The following is an 8,255-nucleotide window of genomic DNA, read 5'->3' on the forward strand; positions in this document are numbered from 1 at the left end:
GATAACATCAGACACCAGAATGATAATTTCCTGGGAGCAGATGGAAAGAAGCACTGGTTGGAAACAGGCACAAGGGAGCTGGGCTTTTTGCTTGTTTTTGTTTGTTTTTTGTTTTGGTTTGACACAGGGTTTCTCTGTGTAGCCCAGGTTGTCCTGGAACTCACTCTGTAGATCAGGCTGGTCTCAGACTCACAGAGATCCTCCTGCCTCTGCCTCCTGAGCCCAGTGGGAACTGGTTTTTGGCAATGTTTTATCATTTCTTCAGTTGTAAATACTAGTTACAAACAAATGTGTTCAAACTGTGACAGCTCAATAAAGAAGACACGTGATGCTGTGTTTCAGCAACAAGCAGTGTACCAGTGTCTGAACCTTACTTTGAAGTACATCACACAAATAAGATGGATTGATAAAAGAGATGGACAAAGATACATGAAGTGTTAGAGGTAGAGCTCAGCAAGGTGACACACACCTGTAATCACAACACTTAAGAGCCTAAGGCAGGAAGACTAATAAGGCCAGCCCAATCCATACAATGAGACCCAGTCTAACTCCCATTTCTTATCCTCTTAAAAAAGTCAATGGTAGGGGGGAGGGGAGGGAAAAGGGAGGCGGGGAGGAGGCAGAAATTTTTAATTAAAAAAAAATTTAATAAAAAAAAAGATTGTGAACACACACACAAAAAGTCAATGGTAGAGGGCTGGAGACAGCTCAGTGGTTGAGTGCTCTTGCTGTCTGTCTTAGTTACAGTGATGCTGCTGTAAAGAAACACCATAACCAAGGCAACTTTTATAAAAGAAAGCATTTAGTTGGGGCTTCCTTACAGTTTCAGAGGTTTAGTAATGGTGGAAAGCACTGGAGCACACAGTTAGACACAGGGCTGGAGAAGCAGCTGAGAGTTCTACATCTAGATCCATAGGAAACAGGAAGAGAAAGGCACTGGGCCTGGCTTGGGCTTTTGAAACCTCAAAGCCTGCCTCCAGTGACACACTTCCTCCAACAAGGCCACGTCTCCTGATCCTTCTCAAGTAATGCTACTCCCTGATGACTAAGTATTCAAATCTATGAGCCTATGGGTGCCATTTTTATTCAAACCATCATACTGCTCTTGCAGAGGATCTAGGTTCAGCACCAAGTACTGGCATTGTAGCTCACAACCATCTACAACTCCAGTTCCAGAGGATCTGATAGCCCTCTTCTAGTCTTTGAAGGCACCAGGCACACATAGGGCACATCCATACATGCAAGTAACACACACACACACAAATAAATCTTTAAAAAGGTAGTGAAGAACAAACATGCTCATTACAAAACTCTATTATGTATTTTAACATTTTTTGAGAAAAAAATTATCTCTTTTGTTGCTATTGTTTTGTTTGCAGAAAATAAGTAACCTTAAAATCATGGGAAATAGCTGGGCAATAATTCCAGCACTGAGGAGGCAGAGGCAGGTGGATCTCTGTGAGTTCAAGGCCAGCCTGGTCTAGAAAGTGAATTCAAGGACAACTAGGGCTGTTAAACAAGAAACCCTGTCTCAAAAGACAAAAACAAAAACTGAAACAAAAAACAAAAACAAACAAAAAATCATGGGAAACTTAAAGGGTAAGAGCAGCCAAAACAATTTAAGAAACAGAGAAAGACTATTAGGTAAGACTAATTAAAACAACATATCAACACAGAAGATAGAGATAAGGCTGGTATTTTGAAGGGCAATTGCAGTGATTAAGAGATTAGATCACAAAATACATATATTACTAACTCATAATGCAAATATTAAATAATAAGCATAGCTAAGTAGAAGAACACAGAGTTCCTGACCTAACAACGATTCAACTTAGAATTTTTTTTTGACTTTACGGTGGTACAAAAGCAGACCTATGTCACCACCCTATTTAAGAATCTACTAGCAAAGCCGGGCGGTGGTGGTGCACGCCTTTAATCCCAGCACTCAGGAGGCAGAGGCAGGCGGATCTCTGTGAGTTCGAGACCAGGCTGGTCTACAAGAGCTAGTTCCAGGACAGGCTCCAAAACCACAGAGAAACCCTGTCTCGAAAAACCAAAAAAAAAAGAAAAAAAAAAAAAGAATCTACTAGCAGAACGTTGGGCCATTCTGTTCAACTGTAGTCTTTTTTTTTTTTTAAATATAATATATTTATTATGTATACAGCTAGCCAGAAGAGGACACCAGACCTCATTACAGATGGTTGTGAGCCACCATGTGGTTGCTGGGAATTGAACTCAGGACCTTTGGAAGAGCAGGCAATGCTCTTAACTGCTGAGCCATCTCTCCAGTCCCTCAACTGTAGTCTTATGACCTTCCTGAGCCTGTCTAAGTCAGGTGGGGTTATAGGCTAGGCTGTGACATGTAACAATTGGATGTGAAATGTTCCTGACAGGCTCATGTGCCTGACACTTGATCCTCAACTGGTTGATACTCACCAAACATCTGTGGAACTGATGAATTAATGGACAGAATGGGTTGGAATCAGCAGAGTAACAGAAAGGAAAGTTAAAGCAGCCACAGTAACCATGCAGGAAATGTTGGATGCAACTAAAATAAGCTGTTTCTCTATTTACAAGAAATATTTACTTGGGTGTCACATGACTTTAATCCCAGCACTTAGGAGGCAGAGACAGTGTATCTCTGAGTTTGAGGCCAGCCTGGTCTACAGAATGAGTTCCAGGACAACTAGGGCAACGCAAAAAGATCCTGTCTTGAAAAACCAAAAGAAAAAAGTGGGGAGGGATTATTAAAACAAAAAACTTTCACGACATGAAGACAAGGTCTATAAAGCCATAAACATGGAGACTCTGGTGAACCAAGCAATGTAGGAATCTCTAAAGGACTCACCATTCTTCCGCTCACTGAGTGGAGGCAAATTGGGGTTCCTGCCAGGATGGAGGCCCAGGGTCAGCTCGGGCTGCAGGGACAGCTCCTGCAGTTCATTGGCAACAGCTTCGCTCTGGGGGCTGGGGGCAGCAGACAGGGACAGGAGCACTGGTTCATCATCATTTTCGCCAGCCCCTCCTCCGTCCAGCCCATTCACAGCAATGACGGAAGGGGGCAGGCACACCACACTGGAGAAATCCACCTTGGCTTTAGCGATGGTAACCTAGAAATTGGGAAAGAAAACACCAAGTTTAGATGACACAATGAAGAAACTGAACTGCTGAGCGTATTATGGAATACAGATGTTCTAGGTTATGGCACTAGCATACCATCAACAAGCTCAAAAGTTTAAGGCAGCATTTCTACATAGTTCAGGCAAAGCTCCAATTTGTGATGTTCCTGCTTTAGTTTCCAGAGTGTTTGGCTTATAGGTGTGCAATGCTGCAACCAGTTTTAAAAGGTAAGTGAGCATGGTTATCAAACTCTCAGAGTGCGGACTTCAAGTTTGCTACTGTCTTCAATTAACTCAGAAGGACAAGATAGTTAAAAGTAACATACATACACATATAAAGGGTTAAAAGGAAATGTTAATCCAAGGAGAAATAACTGTGAAATAAACAGTACGTTTCAACTACTAAGAGAAAGTATCCTGAGAAATAACAGACTGAATAGCCAGAAGGCACTGAATTAGCCTAATGCATCATCCTATCTAGGGTAGGGAATTAGGAAAACTACTTTGTAAAGGAATATAGAGATATCTGCTTGGAGATGGGTATGGGTTAACCAACCATTACAAGGATATTCAATCACAGTACACAGAACTAGCATACTAAACACAAAACTCCCACTCACCGCCTTTCTTGGAGGTTCCATAGGAGAGCCTGATGTGTAGCCAGGCTGCAGATGGGGAGGCTAAAGGACACCCTAATCCTTATCTTTTGTTTTGAGACTGGGTTTCTTTGTACCCCTGATTGCCCTGGAACTCACAGAAATCTGCCTGCCTCTGCTTGGCCTCTCAAGTGCTGGGATTAAAGGCATGGGCCACCACAACCAACTCATTTTTCTTTTTGTTTGTTTGGGGACAGGGTCTCATTTTGGAGCCTATGCTGGTCTTCAGCTCTCAGCTCTTTTGCCCACAACCTTAGAATGCTGGACCACAGGTGTGAGTTATTAAACTTGGCTAGACCTTGGGGTTTTGTCGTTAATTTGTGTCTTTGTTCTTTTGGGACAGGGTCTCCTTTAAAAACCCAGACTAGCCTGGATTCACAGTAATCCTCTCACCTCAGCATCCTGAGGTGCGTTCCATCAGGCCAGGCTGGACTAGAAGTTTTAATAAGGGAAAACAGGGGTACAGAGCAGCCATAGGTGTTAACAGTACTGAGTACAGAGAACAGGGGATCTGAGTTCAGTGCCAGCACCCAGGTCAAACAGCTCTAACTGCCTAATACTCCTGCTTCAGAAAACCCAATGCCTCTGGCCTCTCTGGACACCTGAACTCATGCGTGCATACCCCACACACATCCAGGAAGCGAAAAATAATAAAAATTAAAATAAAAATAGTAAACTTGACTTTAAAATAAAAATAAATAAATAAACACAAAACTCTTTTCTGTGCTGAAAGCGTTCTCACACACACCGTGAATGTTTCTAAGATCTGCTGGCTTTCTGTAAGAAATGTGGCAAGCACCAGCCCCAAAAAGTGATACAGTCTAAGAAGAGCAAGATTTTCAGTATGCCCAGGGAAAGCTAGAAACAGAGTGGCTACAGTGGGAAGACTAAGCCTATCTTCCGGAAAAAAGTTAAAGTCCCAAGACTGGGCTGAGGCTGAGTGTGTTGCGTCTAATCACAGATCTAGGAGAATGTTGGCTAGTAAGAGATTTGAGCATTTCGAAGAAAGGGCCAAGTGATCAAGTCACAAGCAGATTTTGAAATTATGACAATAAAAGCACAAATTTTTAGTTAAACAAGACAAAACAAAAACTCCTTACAGAATTAAAAGATCTTTTAAAATGACAGAATAAAAAATATATATATATATATTTTTAAATAACCAAGAGTCTACAAAGCGGTCTATACCTGTAGCCCCAGGAGATTGGAGCACTAAGCTCAGGAATTCAAGACCATCTTGAGCAACATAGAAAAAAAAAAACAACCAACCCTGTCTCCAACAAATCTCAAAGACAGTAAGTAAATAAACAAAGAATTGGTTAGGAACATCAGTGAGTGACAGGACATTTACCAACGCGTGTAAGTCACTAGGTTCACTCAGTACCACAAAAACAACAAAGCCAAAACAAGCAAAAACCCAACCAAACAATATATACAACTGAGAAGTATTTCCAACAAATAAGACTTGATGGCTGCATCAGTTAAGAACACATGTATTCTCTGAATATTGTGTTATTAAAAATCATTTTAAAGTATTTTGAATGTGGAATTGTTGACTCTAAAATTATTAGAGTAAGTTATTAAAAAAGCACAAGAATTATATTAAAACATAAGAGATTTTTGTTTGCTTATACTATTAAAGTTTTAATCTTCTCTTCTGCCCTAGATTAACATATTTTAAAATCAGATTAAATTGTATGCATTTACTATGTACACATTACACCTCGAAGCACATACACATTATGAAATGCTTGTTTACTTTCTTATAGATTCCAAGTTTTTCTAGAATACTTACATTGTTTTTGAATGAAAAGGCGAGGTTTTAATATAGAAAGGGAAACCGGTGTTCCTTTGATTCTGTAGTGAGGACTTTAGAAACCAATAAAATATTAAACAATCATCTAATTAAGAAAGGCACTATAAACTAAAAGGCCATCTCATTCCACTCCACCTTCAAGGAACAATGTATCTGTTGTGGGGACTCTTACACTTTGGGGGAAGGAGACAAAACCATCTACCCCCTCCTCATAGATCACAGAAACCCAATTCCAGTTCTACCAAGTCGAACTTGGGGAACCAATAAGTTTATTGGACTTACAGGGCTCGGATGAGGAGCTGACTGCTCACACGGTGACCTCAGAGTAACCTCACTACTGGAAATTCTCACACCAGCATGGACGACTTCCCCATAGTTGCGTACACGGGAGCCTGCCCACTTGGTTAACCCTCTGCCAACTACATACTCCAGCACCTTCAGAAACCATGAAGCTACAAGCAGTTAGGGAAGAATTACACACAAATAGCCAGGAGGTTCAGGAGGGAACAGACTGAACCTCAGGTTCCATGACTTTTCCTACCTCTCCTATGAGGGAACACCAAGAGTCAACAGGTGTGGTCTTGAGAGTCATTTCCAAATGAGATAGTTAAGATGATGGCTGTCATGCTCTGAGCATAAAGCTACACAATAGGTCCAAACCAGGCAGTGGTTCTGGCTTGGCAAGTGCTTCTACCTGCTCATTCATATATATATATATATATATATATATATATATATATATATATATATATATATATATATATATACACACACACACACATATATGTATGTGTATATGTATGTATGTATATATATGTGTATATATGTATATATATATATATACAAAATGGAATTAAAAAGGTAAAATGAGAGCAATGAGGATGCAATATGACATAATTAAAACCAAAGAATTTCAAGGTCAACTTGGGCAACACAATATTACCTACAGCACCTGAAAGACAATAAAAGCACAAATTTTTAGTTAAACAAGACAAAACAAAAACAAGAATCAACTCTTCCTACTCATTGAGTTTAAAAGAATAAAATTATATATGCTTAAAAATGTTTACTTTTCACTAATAATCACATTCCCCCTAAAATGACTAGAAAATTAACAGTATTGTTGGAATTCTGAGCTTTGACATAGATGTGTTAGCATCCCCAAGATACAATAAAGATCTGCCCATGGCATCATATTTTCCTATTGAAACATGAAGTAGACTGGTATGAGTCCATAATTCTGGCATTCAATATATATATATATATATATATATATATATATATATATATATCTCCAATATCTTCAGAAAATATTTAAAAGAAACTCTGAGGAATGTGCCCCCACCAAAGTCTAATGCTAGACATAAAAGAAAAGAGAGGGTCAGCTTTTGTTTAATGAGATGGGAGGTGAGGGTCTGGCTATGTCGCCTCGGTGGGCCTTAAACTCAATCCTCCTGATTCAGCCTCTCAAGTAGCTTACATTACAGATGTGTGACACCTTAGATTACTCCTGGCTAATTTTTCATAATAAAGCAAAAGTGTGTTCCTAGAACACAGATTACTAACAAAGGGATCAGACTTCATTATGACTTGGATTGTGACTGTGCTTTTCACCACCTAGAGCAAAAGAAAGAAAATTGAAAGGCTGTTTTAACAAGACTTCTTTCAGATTTTAGTGCTTTCAGTTTCTGGGTTGTTTTTTTTTTAATTTTAAAAATAGGGTTTCATGCATCAGAGGTTGACCTCAAATTTGCTATGTAGTAGAGACAACCCTTGAACTCCTGACCCTCCTCCTCAGTGCTAGAATGCAGGCCTACAACTACACCATCAGTTCTGTGCAGTACTAGGGGATCAAAGTCAGGGCTTCCTGCATGCTAGGCAAGCATTCTATCAAATGATATAAATTCCCAGCCCTATTGATCCCCCACCCTGATTTTAATAGCTTAAAAATGAATAAAGATCCATATTTATAAAACCACTAAGTGTTTGAAATAAAAAAAATCACTTAAAATTTTACATGTATACTTTTCTGTTGTGTGTTTAATTGAGTAAATTAACATGCTATGGTGGCATTTTTTTTCAGGTTTCATGATGCTCACATCAGAGTAACCCACAATAACATCTTCACAAAGGCCACGAGGCAGCAAGATCAGATGAAGGTACACAAACAAGAACACAGAACAAGCTGCTGAAGCTGAGCGGTATATGACTTTATTTACATTTGTGTATGTTTAATAACATTCTTTTTTTAAAAAATAGATTTTATGTGTATGAATGTTTTGCCTACATGTATGTATGTGCACCACATGCACACCTGGTTCCTGTGGAGGCAAATCCCCTAAAAGTGGAGTTAATGTTTGTGAGCTGGGCAGTGGTGGCACACATCTTTAATCCCAGCACTCAGGAGGCAGAGGCAGGCAGATCTCTGTGAGTTTGAGGCCAGCCTGGTCTAGAGAGCGAGTTCCAGGACAGGCTCCAAAGCTACAGAGAAACCCTAACTCGACCCCCCACCCCCCCCCCAAAAAAAAGAATGTTTGTGAACCACCATGTGGATTCTGGGAACCAAACCCAGGTTCTCTGCAAGAGTAGCCAATGTTCTTAACAGATGAGTCATCTGTCTGGTCCCCTTGATAATGTTCTAATATTTAAAATTTTTAATCTCAT

Source organism: Microtus oregoni, unplaced genomic scaffold (genome assembly GCF_018167655.1).
Source record: "Microtus oregoni isolate MIOR12 unplaced genomic scaffold, Mior012 000022F_ref0000154, whole genome shotgun sequence".
In the NCBI taxonomy this organism is placed as follows: Eukaryota; Metazoa; Chordata; class Mammalia; order Rodentia; family Cricetidae; genus Microtus; species Microtus oregoni.